Here is a 16,875-nt window from a genome sequence, read left to right as displayed (position 1 = left end):
TAGTTAGAGCTGGATCAGTCTCAGTGTTAGACAGGGGTTAGAGATGGATCAGTCTCAGTCAGTTTAGAGATGGATCACAGTGGGTTGTGTGTGTGTGTGTGTGTGTGTGTGTGGGTGTGTGTGTGTGACTGATGGATCAGTCTCAGTCAGTGGTTAGAGATGGATCAGTCTCAGGTGGTTAGAGATGGATCAGTCTCAGTGTTAGAGGGGTTAGAGATGGATCAGTCTCAGTGTTAGACAGTGGTTAGAAGATGGATCAGACAGTGGTTAGAGATGGATCAGTCTCAGTGTTAGACAGTGGTTAGAGATGGATCAGTCTCAGTGTTAGACAGTGGTTAGAGATGGATCAGTCTCAGTGTTAGACAGTGGTTAGAGATGGATCAGTCTCAGTGTTAGACAGTGGTTAGAGATGGATCAGTCTCAGTGTTAGACAGTGGTTTAAGATGGATCAGTCTCAGTGTTAGACAGTGGTTAGAGATGGATCAGTCTCAGTGTTAGACAGTGGTTAGAGATGGATCAGTCTCAGTCAGTAGTTAGAGATGGATCAGTCTCAGTGTTAGACAGGGGTTAGAGATGGATGTCTCAGTGTTAGACAGTCAGTCTCAGTGTTAGACAGTGGTTAGAGATGGATCAGTCTCAGTGTTAGACAGTGGTTAGAGATGGATCAGTCTCAGTGTTAGTCAGTAGTTAGAGATGGATCAGTCTCAGTGTTAGACAGGGGTTAGAGATGGATCAGTCTCAGTCAGTAGTTAGAGATGGATCAGTCTCAGTGTTAGACAGGGGTTAGAGATGGATCAGTCTCAGTGTTAGACAGTGGTTAGAGATGGATCAGTCTCAGTGTTAGACAGTGGTTAAAGATGGATCAGTCTCAGTGTTAGACAGTGGTTAAAGATGGATCAGTCTCAGTGTTAGACAGTGGTTAAAGATGGATCAGTCTCAGTGTTAGACAGTGGTTAGAGATGGATCAGTCTCAGTGTTAGACAGTGGTTAGAGATGGATCAGTCTCAGTGTTAGACAGTGGTTTAGAGATGGATCAGTCTCAGTGTTAGACAGTGGTTTAAGATGGATCAGTCTCAGTGTTAGACAGTGGTTAGAGATGGATCAGTCTCAGTGTTAGACAGTGGTTAGAGATGGATCAGTCTCAGTGTTAGACAGTGGTTTAAGATGGATCAGTCTCAGTGTTAGACAGGGGTTAGAGATGGATCTGTCTCAGTGTTAGACAGTGGTTAGAGATGGATCAGTCTCAGTGTTAGACAGTGGTTTAAGATGGATCAGTCTCAGTGTTAGACAGTGGTTAGAGATGGATCAGTCTCACTCTCAGACAGTGGTTAGAGATGGATCAGTCTCACTCTCAGACAGTGGTTAGAGATGGATCAGTCTCAGTGTTAGACAGTGGTTTAAGATGGATCAGTCTCAGTGTTAGACAGGGGTTAGAGATGGATCAGTCTCAGTCAGTAGTTAGAGATGGATCCGTCTCACTCTCAGACAGTGGTTAGAGATGGATCAGTCTCAGTGTTAGACAGTGGTTAGAGATGGATCAGTCTCAGTGTTAGACAGTGGTTTAAGATGGATCAGTCTCAGTGTTAGACAGTGGTTAGAGATGGATCAGTCTCAGTCAGTAGTTAGAGATGGATCAGTCTCACTGTTAGACAGTGGTTTAGAGATGGATCAGTCTCAGTGTTAGACAGTGGTTTAAGATGGATGTCATCTGTCCCTAATGATCATCACAATCCATCTTGTTGTTATGCTTCTCTCAGCATCTTTACTTTGGCTCTTGTTAGATACAGTTTGAATCTCTTTAAAAATAAGTTATATATCCTGTTTTATAAATCGTTAGATATAAACACCCATAGTGTGAATAGGATGGAATGTATTGGAACGTGTAGATTTTAGGACATTGATATTTGTGGATTATAGACCAATGATGGAGTGACCTCCAGACATGAGTGTAATGTAGTTATCTTTCCACCAGAGAGAGCTCAAGCAGTGTGTGTGTGTGTGTGTGTGTGTGTGTGTGTGTGTGTGTGTGTGTGTGTGTGTGTGTGTGTGTGTGTGTGTGTGTGTGTGTGTGTGTGTGTGTGTGTGTGTGTGTGTGTGTGTGTGTGTGTGTGTGTGTGCGTGTGTTTGCGTATGTGCGTGTGTGCGTGTGTGTGCGTGCAATAGAGCACTTTCAGTAACGAGCAAAAACTGAGATTGTGTTTTGCATAAATGTGATTATGTGTTTTGCATAGTTTTTGAGTGAACTATCCCTTTACAACACTGAACGAAATATAACTTTAGGAAGGTCAGGCTACGAGATAGCAGGCTGGACACACTCACACACAAACACACACATACAGTAGGTGATGTGTGTGGAGGTAACGAGTGGCATCCATTTTAGGGAAACTGCTTCGTTGCAACAACACTACCAATCTTTCTGCCTGAGCAATTTATCCTTCATACAACAGTGCACATGCTAATAGGAACATATTTTAGGGATTGGACATTTGGGTCTGTGTGTTGACCTGGCTATGGGTTCACCATATGGTCATTCAACAGGGTCTCTCCAAACTAAACTCCTGTCACCTTGGGGTGAAGTTGAACCTAGATGCTGATCTTGGATCAGTTTTGCACTTCACCCCAGAGCTGACCCTGGTGGAAATATTGGGAATATTTGTAAAGTGTCAGCAGAGCTGAAAGTATTGATCACTCTGCTCAAATCCTCTCTGTGGCTGTGCCAGGGGCTGAGCTGATCTGTCCCTAAACTTTCCTAATCACGCTCTCTTTCTCACTCTCCCCTCTCTCACTCTTTTCCTCTCTCTTTTTCCTCTATGTCTCTCTCTCTCTCTTTTTTCCCTCTCCCTCACTCTTTTCCTCTCTCTTTTCCTCTCTCTCTCTCTCTCTCCCTCTTTTCTGCTCTCTCCAACTCTCTGCCCTCTTCAGCACCTTGGAGACGACCTTCGACAGCACAGTGACCACAGAGGTCAACGGGCGGAGCATTACCAGTCGCTCCGCCCCCATGACCTCCTGGCGCCTCGGACAATCAGCCCCAAGCCCCCGCCTACAAGCAGGCGACGCCCCTTCTATGCCCAGTACCTACACCACAGTCCCACCACCTCGGACGGGTGCCAGCACAGGTGGCGCCACTGGGCGGTACGGTCACTCGGACTCCTCCCGGTTTGTGTACAGTGCCCCCCTGAGGCGAGCAGCAACGGCAGGGGCGAGAGGGGCCGAGCAGGGGGAGAAGGGAGGAGGGCCGGAGGGGATGCTGGAGATGGACGTGGCAGGGTACATGAGCGACGGAGACATCCTGGGGAAGAACGTCAGGACAGATGACATCACCAGTGGGTAAGCGACTATGCCATAGACAGAATAGAATATATTCTTTATTGTCCGTTGATTAGAAGGTAAATGTGTCTTCTGCTTTTCCCAACACCCCCAGACACACACATTCAGGGTCAATCCTGTTATTGAAGAAAAAAATCACAGTTATTGCCAAGGCTTTCGCGATTCTTCCAAATGGAATGGTGAGACAGGAGAACATATGAGGGGCGAAGAAGTTGTGGCTTTCACACAGCTATTGAGCTGCGACGGGAGGAATTCACCATACGTGTACATTCCATACCAACTCTCAATAGTGCGCTGGCTGACACATCGCTCAGTGAGAAAGAAATAGCCCAGATCTATTGTACATCACTGTGTTAGCCGTTCCTCTGTGGACACTGATCTTCCCCAACACCCACATGATCTGTGTCCCAGATGGCACGTTATTCCCTATATAGTGCACTACATTTGACCAGGTCTCATAGGGCTCTGGTATAAAGTAGTGCACTATAAAGGGAAGAGCGTGCCATGTGGAACTCATACCTGCATCAGTTCTCCCATCCTATTTGTTCATGTATGAAATTGATTTATTGAACACCACCCGAACGAACCATCCACATTAACTATGATTAAGTTACTGTAGGGGCCAAACGTATAGCACCTAAGGATGAAGAGGGATTAGCTGAATTATGACCCTAATTAGCTTAAACCTAATGTGCTTTCATGTCCTATCAGCCGTCTCTGATTACAACCCTGTAAATGTGTGCGCACACACGTGGGCATGCACACACGCACACACACTCCCAATACACACACACACTCACACTCCCGATACACACAGTCGCAAACACAACCCAGCTTAGTGATGTAGTTTCTTCTTCGTAGGTACCTTACAGACGGTGGTCTTCACCTATACTCACGGAACGTCGGTCGCGCCCCTGACCTGAACACGGCGCTAGAGGTCACCCAGAGGGTGGTCAAGGAGGTACACGGGGACGCAGACAGGTAAGGGCGTGGCTTCCTCACAACTATTTGGGTTACTGTTGGAGGAGGGTGCAATTTCCCCTAGCTGATGATCTTGGATCATTATTGCATTTTCTCCAATAACGATTAAGGCTAGGATTGGGGGAGGCGAAGCTGATCCTGGATCTGTACCTTTGGGAAACCATAACATGGAGCGTTACTTGTGTTTCTGGACCACAGCTAGTTGTCCAACCCTATAGACTGCATTGAAACCAATGGGAGAAACTGTGGTTTCTTGATTGAAGAATAGGATTAGTTGAGTCAGTTTGTGGTACTGCTTGGGCTGAAGCGAAAGCCTGCTGTATCCACATAGTACGTTGCAGATCAAAGTCCACAGTTTCTCTCTAATAGCTTTTCATATTAGCACTGATTTTAGCGATAGCTGCTTTTTTTAAAGGAAGGTTTACTAGCAGTGACGGTGATATGTGGTTGTTGAATGCACTGAATGTAAGTCGCTCTGGATAAGAGCGTCTGCTAAATTACCAAGATGCAAATGTAAGACGAGAATGCCCTTCGCCAGAAATGACACGCTCTCCAGTCTCCCAGACAGAGAGAAAGCTGCCGTCGCAAACCGGGCGAAAGAGAAATGTGTCATTGATTTAATTCTGTCCAGCTGTGATTTGATGACATGCTATCATAGAAGTGGGGAGAGAAGTGAGGAGGTGATGTCACAGCGTGGATATAGGGATTCTGAGAAGACTTAAATGAATGTGTCCTTGGAAGTTTGAGAAATGTCTGTAAATTGGATGCAGTACTCTGCTGGTTACTCTGTGGACTCCCAGATTCATTCAATTATCAGACTCCACGGTTCTAATAAAGCTTCTAATTAAATCTTTGGTTTGATAGTATGTTTAATTTCCTATCTGTTCTATTATTATTATCATTATTTTTTATGCATTTGTGGTTCCGACTATAATGGAAACTGTCATTATTTGACTGAGGCGAACAGGAGGGACAGAATAAGAGAAAGGGTCTGAGCAGAGTAAATGTCTTGTTGATTTATCAAATAGAGAAAGGGTCTGAGCAGAGTAAATGTCTTGTTGATTTATCAAATAGAAAGAGAAAGGGTCTGATTTATCAGAGTAAATGTCTTGTTGATTTATCAAATAGAGAAAGGGTCTGAGCAGAGTAAATGTCTTGATGATTTATCAAATAGAGAAAGGGTCTGAGCAGAGTAAATGTCTTGTTGATTTATCAAATAGAGAAAGGGTCTGAGCAGAGTAAATGTCTTGTTGATTTATCAAATAGAGAAAGGGTCTGAGCAGAGTAAATGTCTTGTTGATTTATCAAATAGAGAAAGGGTCTGAGCAGAGTAAATGTCTTGTTGATTTATCAAATAGAGAAAGGGTCTGTTGATTTATCAAATAGCAGAGTAAATGTCTTGTTGATTTATCAAATAGAGAAAGGGTCTGAGCAGAGTAAATGTCTTGTTGATTTATCAAATAAGAAAGGGTCTGAGCAGAGTAAATGTCTTGTTGATTTATCAAATGAGAAAGGGTCTGAGCAGAAATGTCTTGTTGATTTATCAAATGAGAAAGGGTCTGAGCAGAGTAAATGTCTTGTTGATTTATCAAATAGAGAAAGGGTCTGAGCAGAGTAAATGTCTTGTTGATTTATCAAATAGAGAAAGGGTCTGAGCAGAGTAAATGTCTTGTTGATTTATCAAATAGAGAAAGGGTCTGAGCAGAGTAAATGTCTTGTTGATTTATCAAATAGAGAAAGGGTCTGAGCAGAGTAAATGTCTTGTTGATTTATCAAATAGAGAAAGGGTCTGAGCAGAGTAAATGTCTTGTTGATTTATCAAATAGAGAAAGGGTCTGAGCAGAGTAAATGTCTTGTTGATTTATCAAGTAGGAAGAAAGATATTTTGCTTGGTGTGTCTTCCTTTGTGTTCGTAGACTTGATCATCAAACGGTTGTTTTGTATACTGGAGGGTTGGAGGTTGTCTGTAGCAGTCAGAGGAGAGAGTCAGATCATATCTGGGACTTTCCAACCGTCAAAGTGGCCGGTCTGAATACAGTATAACCTCTACGCTCGTCACTTTAACTCTCATCTCGCTGTCAGCCTGTCAGCTTCCATCTGGAGGTGAACTGACTGATAGATCCAAGCTAATCAAACGCGTCAGAAGTCTAGACCACACTGCCCACTGTGCTGTCTTCCCTCATACTCCACTTTCACTCATATCGCCTCCAGACCTGGGTTTATATACTATTTGAAATCATTTAAAATATTTGATCTAAGCTTGATTGAGCTTTCCCTGTCATAATAAACCTGCTTCTGGCAGGCAAGAGCAAACACTCAAAGTTTTTGAATGATTTCAAATACTCTCTGAACCCAGGATCCTCCTGCATGTACTAGGCTCTATTCACTATCCCTAACTAATCCATACCTAACTTTAAGATGACAGCGTGACTTTCACTGCAGGACGTAGTTGCATAGTCTGGCACCTCAGGTATAATGGGATATGTAGTCTCTGATCCCATAGACGTGGGAAGGAGGCCAGGTATAGCAGCCTAGATAAGGATCTTTCAGGAGTGAATTACGGAAGGCTGCTTTTTGCCCGAAGGAGGGAGGCTAAATCCCCCTGCTCTAATGCTTCCTTCCTGTCTGCCTCAGGATCTGCATCCTAAATGGCACCCTATTCCCTATATAATACACTACTATTGACCAGGCCTCATAGGGCTCTGGTCAAAGATACTACACTATATAGGGAATAGGGTGCCATTTGAGATGCATCCAGTGTGTGTCAGTGTGTGATTGTAGCGCCTGACATTTCTCAGTCCCACTGACATCTGACGGGCTCTGGGAAGGAAATTCATTTGGGAGCCTCCCGCTCAACTGAGCTAGGCTCTTGTGCAGTCTCCTCTCTCTCTCTCTCTCTCTCTCTCTCTCTCTCTCTCTTCTCTCTCTCTCTCTCTCTCTCTTCTCTCTCTTTCTCTCTCTCTCTCTCTCTCTCTCTCTCTCTCTCTCTCTCTCTCTCTCTCTCTCTCTTCCCTCTCTCTCTGTCTCTCTCTCTCTGTTTCTCTCTGTCTCTCTCTCTCTCTCTCTCTGTCTCTCTCTCTCTCTCTCTTCTCTCTCTCTCTTCCCTCTCTCTCTCTCTCTCTCTCTCTCTCTCTCTCTCTCTCTCTCTCTCTCTCTCTCTCTCTCTCTCTCTCTCTCTCTCTCTCTCTCTCTCTCTCTCTCTCTCTCTCTCTCTCTCTCTCTGTGTCTCTCTCTCTCTCTCTCTCTCTCTCTCTCTCTCTCTCTCTCTCTCTCTCTCTCTCTCTCTCTCTCCACCGTGACGGATACACTCAAATCATTCTCATCCCAAAACTTTTGGAACACCTTGGAACATGCAGAAGTCCATGTTTCCTAAAGCCCCTGCCTAACGTTGCCCGAACTTTCTCTCTTGTCCTCTCGGCATCCAAACTGGTCCTACATGCTGCAGTATCTCTTCTCACGTAGAGAAACTGTGCTCTCTCCACAACAGGAGCATCTTTACGGAGATGGTTGACTATAGGCTTGTTAGAAGCAATGAAGACTTGCCTTGATGCCTGGTGTCCTTTGACCTGGAGTTCCCACTTGCATCCTCACTGCGTTTTCACAGTCAAAGGTCCGGTAGTTAGCAGTTTACTGTGTGAAAAGCTGAAATTCAGCTTTAAACCAACCAAATCAATTTAACATGTTAAACCAATTTAACTTCTCAATTGAAACTTTTGGGCTTGGTTGTTAAACTTGATGGACTGTTTTCCTGGACCCAGATAAAGCCTGGTACCGGATAAATCAATAGAAATACTCTGTAGGGAATCTGAAATTGATTTTAAGTCCAGGAATAGTCTTAATCTGGGTCCAGGAAAACAAACCGGCACTATTCCACCCAAAATTAGCTTCTATCTTGGGACTAGTCTTCCTTTCCATTGGTCACAGCTCCCTGACAAATTACAAGGCCTAATTGAGAAGGTAAACAGGCCCATCCTCAGCCAGAGACAGAGAGATGGAGAGAGAGAGAGATTTGGCGGAGGTCCTGTAAAATACAAAAACGTTTTTTTTTGCATAAAGAGCTCCGTTGGGGCTCATTACCTTTCATGGTTATGTCTGCTAACCAACGAGTCCCCTGGCAGCTCTCAAGGCAGCGGTATCCGCAACACTACGGAGGCTACCTAGCTAAATCCATCTAAATGAACACTGATTGGGAATGGTAAGTAACATTTGAAGGAAGAGACCATCTGGTGCGGAAACAGTGGGGATTTGTGTTTGGTGCTAAGGAGTTTTTATTAGTTGATTTTTTACAGTAGGCTGCCTGACAGTTGGAGTGGATGTGTGCTTGAGTCTATTCAATACTGATGTCATAAATACATATGCCACTAATGCTCAATCGAAAAAGCAATGCATTGTATTTACATGAAGCTGGCTTCAATAGTTGAGCTGCTGATGTGAGGCTCTGGTTTGCTCAGTCGATGTTGCCCTCGTCCTTTGTAGAATCTTCCGGGTCGTCGTGTGAGAGGGTCACGTGGTCTGAGAGGTTCGTCTGACTCTGGAGATTTGTCCGCGTTGGTCAGTGTTCTTGTACTAGTTTTGAGCATATTTTCAGCTGCAGTCTGATATATGCTAGTTTAGTATGCACTTCATCTTTAGGAGATCAATAGTTCAGAGTTCATACCATGTCATGTGTGAGCAAGCTCTCACGTTTCCTGGTCTGTAGAGTTGAAATTAGAATTAGCCCTTTTCAACGTGGGGGACAAGTCCTCCCGTTATTTGGAACTAAGGTGACTTTTCATCAAGGGGGCTTTTATTGAAATGTAGAAAAGGGGTTGGTTCATCATTTCCAACCAATGTCTATTCACTTGGCTGTGGCCACTGAGTGAGCATCAGTTTACTTATGAAAACAATTCTCTCATTTAGAAGACTAAATATCACATTTACATCATTTACGTCAAATAGTTTAATCTTCACTCATTCATTTTATACAATAATTAGATGCAATCCTCATAACTGAGGAACCTGTATAAACAGAGTTAGGGTAATGTGCTGTATTGTCTTTCATGAGGTCACAAACATTAAACAAAACGGACTGGGTCGTAGCTGGCTTCTCCACTGACCGTTTCCACATTCTCAAATTCTGGGATGTAGTAGAATTTGGCGGGAGAGTTCCTTTGTTCTACTGTGACCCTCTCTCTCCCATATTGCATGGTCAGGGAGAGGAGTCTCTGCAAGGAATTTACGACGTGGTTGTAAAGTCGTAAAACTGCCCCCCCCTTCCTAACAGGAGAGGGGACACTGCTTTAAAAGGCTTATAACCATGCCAATAGCCTCATAAAGAAGAGTCCTATTGAGATGGCACAGTAGCACTGCCAGTCAATGGCCTCATTCTCCTGTTTCATTAGTGTTGAGACTTCTTTAAAAACAATATATTTAACCTTTATTTTTAACCAGGTAGGCTAGTTGAGAACAAGTTCTCATTTACAACTGCGACCTGGCCAAGATAAAGCAAAGCAGTTTGACACATACAACAACACAGAGTTGCACATGGAATAAACAACCATACAGTCAATAATACAGTAGAAAGAAAATCTATATACAGTGTGTGCAAATGAGGTAAGATAAGGGAGGTAAGGCAATAAATAGGCCATGGTGGCGAAGTAATTACAATATAGCAATTAAACACTGGAATGGTAGATGTGCAGAAGATGAATGTGCAAGTAGAGATACTGGGGTGCAAAGGAGCAAGATAAATAAATACAGTATGGGATGAGGTAGTTGGATGGGCTGTTTACAGATGGGCTATGAACAGGTGCAGTAATCTGTGAGCTGCTCTGATAGCTGGTGCTTGAAGCTAGTGAGGGAGATATAAGTCTCCAGCTTCAGTGATTTTTGCAGTTCGTTCATCCTCCTGTTTCACCAGTATTGAGACGTCTTGCACCGCCAGACAAGACTCATCCTCCTGTTTCACCAGTATTGAGACATCTTGCACCGCCAGACAAGACTCATCCTCCTGTTTCACCAGTATTGAGACGTCTTGCACCGCCAGACAAGACTCATCCTCCTGTTTCACCAGTATTGAGACATCTTGCACTGCCAGACAAGACTCATCCTCCTGTTTCACCAGTATTGAGACGTCTTGCACCGCCAGACAAGACTCATCCTCCTGTTTCACCAGTATTGAGACGTCTTGCACCGCCAGACAAGACTCATCCTCCTGTTTCACCAGTATTGAGACGTCTTGCACCGCCAGACAAGACTCATCCTCCTGTTTCACCGATATGGAGACGTCTTGCACCGCCAGACAAGACTCATCCTCCTGTTTCACCAGTATTGAGACGTCTTGCACCGCCAGACAAGATTCATCCTCCTGTTTCACCAGTATTGAGGCGTCTTGCACCGCCAGACAAGACTCATCCTCCTGTTTCACCAGTATTGAGACGTCTTGCACCGCCAGACAAGACTCATCCTCCTGTTTCACCGATATGGAGACGTCTTGCACCGCCAGACAAGACTCATCCTCCTGTTTCACCAGTATTGAGACGTCTTGCACCGCCAGACAAGACTCATCCTCCTGTTTCACCAGTATTGAGATGTCTTGCACCGCCAGACAAGACTCATCCTCCTGTTTCACCAGTATTGAGATGTCTTGCACCGCCAGACAAGACTCATCCTCCTGTTTCACCAGTATTGAGACGTCTTGCACCGCCAGACAAGACTCATCCTCCTGTTTCACCATATGGAGATGTCTTGCACCGCCAGACAAGACTCATCCTCCTGTTTCACCAGTATTGAGACGTCTTGCACCGCCAGACAAGACTCATCCTCCTGTTTCACCAGTATTGAGACGTCTTGCACCGCCAGACAAAACTCATCCTCCTGTTTCACCAGTATTGAGACGTCTTGCACCGCCAGACAAGACTCATCCTCCTGTTTCACCAGTATTGAGACATCTTGCACCGCCAGACAAGACTCATCCTCCTGTTTCACCAGTATTGAGACATCTTGCACAGCCACCCTTTAGACCTTTGCTAGCAGCTAGCTCTGTTAATGCCCTGAGGCTGCAGCAAAACCTGCGTCAAAGGAGACGGCCGTCAGAACAAAGCCTCTATTCACTTTCAAGGTGATTCACATGAAAGAGAAAGGTCTTGAGTCAATCCTTGAGCCAAAGTGAAGGATAATCATTCCAAGCCTTTCTCACCTTCTCTGAGGAGAATGTTGGATTCTGACAAGGTCATTTTATGTACTGGCCTTCAGCATTTGTTATGGAAAATGTGATGGAAGATTGGCTACAAATTTAGTACTGATGCTGTTACAATCTGAAATTCCACCTCCAGGAACAGATTCCTAAGCAAGTGATGCATTTCCCCCTAAACGGTATTGCCAGTCTGCAGTAGACACAATAACTAGTCAAACTGTGGCTTTTCTACATCCACTCTCATGATCTGGCATTATGAAACAGTTGTGACTTCTACTCTGGCTAAAAGCCCATCTAAAAATAGCCCAACTCATGCATCATAAATGAGTGTGTGCTCATTGCTCTACTGTCAGGCGAGGCCGTCGAGGCACAAGCGGGTGTGTTTTGACACGACAGCCTCCTGATTCTCAGCACAGGCATGAATAAGTAAAGGGCTCTGCTTTTAGCGTCTCTGTGTCTCTATCCCCCTGCTGCCTACATGGAGCCAGCTAGAAGGCCGGACTGGTGATGGCAGCTGGCTCTGCACTTTCCTGTTTGAAAAGGAAGCTTTGGGGTGTGTGTGTGTGTGTGTGTGTGTGTGTGTGTGTGTGTGTGTGTGTGTGTGTGTGTGTGTGTGTGTGTGTGTGTGTGTGTGTGTGTGTGTGTGTGGCTCTGTGCTGACGTGTGGTTTTTGTGACAAAGCCAGTTATTATATAAACTTGTGTGGTGTTCATGTGTGTGTGGGCACCACTGTGTGTGCTCACAACCTGTTGTTGTTTGTAGCGCGTCGTTCGGCAATGTCAAAACAGTGTGTGTGTGTGTGCGCGGCTGTGTTGTGAAACAGCAGACACACACTGATCCAGACAGGAGGGAGCGGTTGTGGTATCACTTCATGGCTCTTGCACTGTATTCATCATTAACCAGCTCCTGGGGAGCTCTGCAGTGCTGACGTAAGTCAGGACAGGGGATGGTTTTGCAGAGTCATTGACAAAGCCAGTTATTATATAATTCTGGGTTGTGCTTCTGGTACAGTTCATGTGCACTAAAGCAACCACTAAGGGGACCACTAAGGGCACCACTAAGGGATGTATCACCACTTGAAAGGAAAGTGTCCTTGCTCACAACCTGAAGTTGTTATTTGTAGGACTTTCTGTTTTTGCAGTCAGTTCTAAATCTCTCATCAGACTTTACTGCAATGTCCAAAACAGTACCTGCTGTGTCAGAAAACGTGCTTTCAAGTAATGTTGGAAGATGTTTCATTGTAGATATCGGTGTCCTGCTGTGTGTGTGTGCCGTCTCTTAGGAAATGGAAAAAGCACTGTTTCCTCATTGCATACACTAATGATCTCTCCCATTTGTTTACCATGGCTCAGAGTGAAACAATGTTTTACTTTGAAACTCTGTGTTTCTGGCATTTCTTATGCACTGGTATTGGTCAATGATGTTTCTCTGGCATTCCCCATTCAGAAAACTGTATTCATCATTAACCAGAGTAATATTCTCCTGGGGAGGAAGGGCCTGTCATGAACCCATTGACCGTACTAATTAAAGTCTAAATAATTTAGTAGAGTCAATGGTGTCAAGAATGGGCACAGATTGTCACATATAGGATGGGGTATCATTCTGGATGGGGTATCATCTCTACAGGATGGGGTATCATCTCTCATCAGGATGGGGTAGGATGGGGTATCATCTCTCAGGATGGGTATCATCTCTCATCAGGATGATGATCATCTCTCATCAGGATGGGGTCATCTCCCATCAGGATGATGTATCATCTCTCATCCAGGAGGGGGTATCATCTCTCATCAGGATGGGGTATCATCTCTCTCATCAGGATATGATGGGGTATCATCTCTCATCAGGATCATCTCATCAGGATGGGGTATCATCTCTCATCAGGATGATGTCTCATCAGGATGGGGTATCATCTCTCATCAGGATGGGGTATCATCTCTCATCAGGATGGGGTATCATCTCCCATCAGGATGGGGTATCTGCTCTCATCAGGATGGGGTATCATCTCTCATCAGGATGGGGTATCATCTCTCATCAGGATGGGGTATCATCTCTCATCAGGATGGGGTATCATCTCTCATCAGGATGGGGTATCATCTCTCATCAGGATGGGGTATCATCTCTCATCAGGATGGGGTATCATCTCTCATCAGGATGGGGTATCATCTCTCATCAGGATGGGGTATCTGCTCTCATCAGGATGGGGTATCTGCTCTCATCAGGATGGGGTATCTGCTCTCATCAGGATGGGGTATCATCTCTCATCAGGATGGGGTATCTGCTCTCATCAGGATGGGGTATCATCTCTCATCAGGATGGGCTATCATCTCCTCATCAGGATGGGGTATCTGCTCTCATCAGGATGGGGTATCATCTCTCATCAGGATGGGGTATCATCTCTCATCAGGATGGGGTATCTGCTCTCATCAGGGTGGGGTATCTGCTCTCATCAGGATGGGGTATCATCTCTCATCAGGATGATGTATCATCTCTCATCAGGATGATGTATCCTACTGTATGATATAGGGGTCTATTAGAAAACCTGTGCAAAATATGAATGTTTAAATAGTTTGTCGGTAAGTGTGGCTCAGTTAGTTGAGCGCGGCGCTTGCCCTGCCAGAATCATGGGTTTTATCCCGCTGGGCCCACCCATATATAACATGTATGCACGCGTAACTGTGGATGAAAGCGTCTGCTAAGTGTCATGTATTACAGCCAGTATTCGGCTCAGTTTAGAAGGTCAAGGATTTGTCCGACCCCACCAAGGTGATTGGACCTATGGTAGACGATAGGTTATTTTGTGTTTATGCACAATATCTTTTGTGGTTATGCCCACTATCTTTCCCCTCACGTAGGCCGACAGTGTTTATGCAATTCATCCACTAGGCCAAACCCTGACAGGTAGCCTCTCTGTGGCCATATGTCCTCTCCTCTCTCCCAGTAGACACATCAGAGGATCAGTGGTGCGGTCAACCCTGTCTGGCACCAGGGAGGGGAGGGGGGGACAGGTAGTGTTCCCCCCCAGAGGGCTTCGTATCCTGGATCATCCATCCACCTGCCCCTGTGTCTGGCTGGACCCTGTACCCCTCGGATCAGAGCCTGAGGGTGAAGGAGGTTGTGGGTAAAGACACATGCTGGGAGGGGCAAGACACGGCTGTCTGCTTCACTGATGGATGACTGCAAATGATTGCACTGCTGGGTGTGTGTGTGTCCTGTTTCCTGGGGGTGTTGGAGTTATGGGAAGAGGAACATGTGATAGGAGGGATTCATAGTAGGGTGGAATAAGGTTGAGATAAGAGCATCTTAATGTATTTATTTATACTTGTCATAATGTATATCAGGTCATATGTGAAGACATTTTTGGCAGATGTATCAACAGATAGCATCAACAGGTAGCATCAACAGGTAGCATCAACAGGTAGCATCAACAGGTAGCATCAACAGGTAGCATCAACAGAGAGCACCAACAGAGAGCACCAACAGAGAGCACCAACAGAGCGCACCAACAGAGAGCACCAACAGAGCACCAACAGAGAGCACCAACAGAGAGCACCAACAGAGAGCACCAACAGAGAGCACCAACAGAGCGCACCAACAGAGAGCACCAACAGAGCGCACCAACAGAGCGCACCAACAGAGCGCACCAACAGAGCGCACCAACAGAGAGCACCAACAGAGAGCACCAACAGAGAGCACCAACAGAGCGCACCAACAGAGAGCACCAACAGAGCGCACCAACAGAGAGCACCAACAGAGACCATAAGCTATAGGACATGGTACCATGACAGCATCTAGTTATCAGCATCTAGTTAACACAACACATACAAACACAGACAAACACACACGCACAAACACACACGCACAAACACACACATTCACAAACACACACACAAAACGAGGGGGGAACGGGGCGACCCCTTGTTTATTTTGGATGCCAGATCTAGTATATCCAATCTATGTCTGAGGAAAGGTGCTCAACAAGGAACAGAAATAGCAATGCATGTGAATTGTGTTCAGTACAGTGAGATAACGTAGTGTAGCATTTTCCCCATTACCAGAAGCAGCTGCTCTTTCTCTGTTTTCTAATGTTATGGAGACTGGAAAGTTGTAATTAATAACTGGTGTTTGTTGTTTCTCGATGCAGAGCCTAAAATCTGAAAGGAAGAAAGAGAGAGTCGCAGCTTGCCAGAGTTATAATGATTGCAGTGCAGGTGCCTGGGAGATGCCCTTGAGAATGCGGTACAAGCGAGAACTTGGAAAAAAAGTTTACATCCTGGGAGTTACAGCTGAGAGACACTGTATACAAACATTTAATTTACATTTAAGTCATTTAGCAGACGCTCTTATCCAGAGCGACTTACAAATTGGTGCATTCACCTTATGACATCCAGTGGAACAGCAACTTTACAATAGTGCATCTAAATCTTTTTTGGTTATTTCCAAATGGATAAATGCTGGAGCCAAATGCTCCGGGGTGACTAGGATCAGATTCCCCTCCCCAATCTTAATCTTAATCAAAAGTAGGGGGAAATTCCAAACTGACCCAAGATCAGCGTCTTATGGCAACTTCACCCTACACCGAGCCAAATACTTGTCAAGGCTGACACAACACCTCAAGAGACGGTCGAGGTTTGAGGACAAATGAGCTCCACTGAAACAAAGTACATCAACACAGACTAGTGCTGTCATGCCTCATTATTTAGAAAGGCAGGGTATTGACAGGAAGGCAGCTACTCTGTGACTAAATGCCTCAGCTCAGATCGATGCCGAGTCATGAATGATGGCTAATATGGCCGCCGCCAAACACAGGGCGGTGACAAAGAATCGTCCCAGTGAGTTTGTCTGGCAACAAGGATTGATTTTCGTGCAGGGTAAAGGTGTCCATATTAGGAAAGAGTCACACATCCATGGATGTGACTCAGATACAACCTCCATGGATGTGGGACTGTCCTAATATGGATACCATACAGGGCTGTGTTTCTCCACCACAGGGATAAACAAACAGAATGATCATTAGCCTCAAGACTCATTCCCTATTATAATCAGCTGATGATGTGTTTTGTGTGTTAAGCAGTGGAGGGCGGTCCGAGTTTCTGAAGCTAGAGATTCCTTTTTGTTGATACTATATTGCCGGGTGATTCAGAGAAGTAGGCCAGAGACAACCACAGAGGGCTGTGGTGGTTGAATGGTAATAGAGGCTTGTTGTTGCCAGCCTTTTTCTGGGAAGTTCTGTGTGATGTGAAATCATGGGTCTGAAAGAAATATTACCTGGGATGATTGAATTTAATCTTTTATAAGAATGAATGAAAGTCACATTATTAATAATTCAATTGACTGCCGCTGCCTGGCTCTGTTGTGGATTATACAAATGTAATCATATTAAATGATGCATGCTA

The 16,875-nt window shown here is 45.0% G+C and overlaps 1 pseudogene; it reads left to right on the top strand.

The window, feature by feature from the left end:
• LOC118379495 (neuron navigator 3-like) overlaps positions 1–16,875 on the top strand; it is a 276,779-nt pseudogene that overhangs the window by 185,974 nt on the left and 73,930 nt on the right.

This window comes from Oncorhynchus keta, unplaced genomic scaffold (assembly GCF_023373465.1).
Source record: "Oncorhynchus keta strain PuntledgeMale-10-30-2019 unplaced genomic scaffold, Oket_V2 Un_contig_8101_pilon_pilon, whole genome shotgun sequence".
Classification (NCBI taxonomy): domain Eukaryota; kingdom Metazoa; phylum Chordata; class Actinopteri; order Salmoniformes; family Salmonidae; genus Oncorhynchus; species Oncorhynchus keta.
The sequence above is the reverse complement of the archived record's forward strand: the minus strand, read 5'-3'. Positions and strand labels throughout refer to the sequence as shown.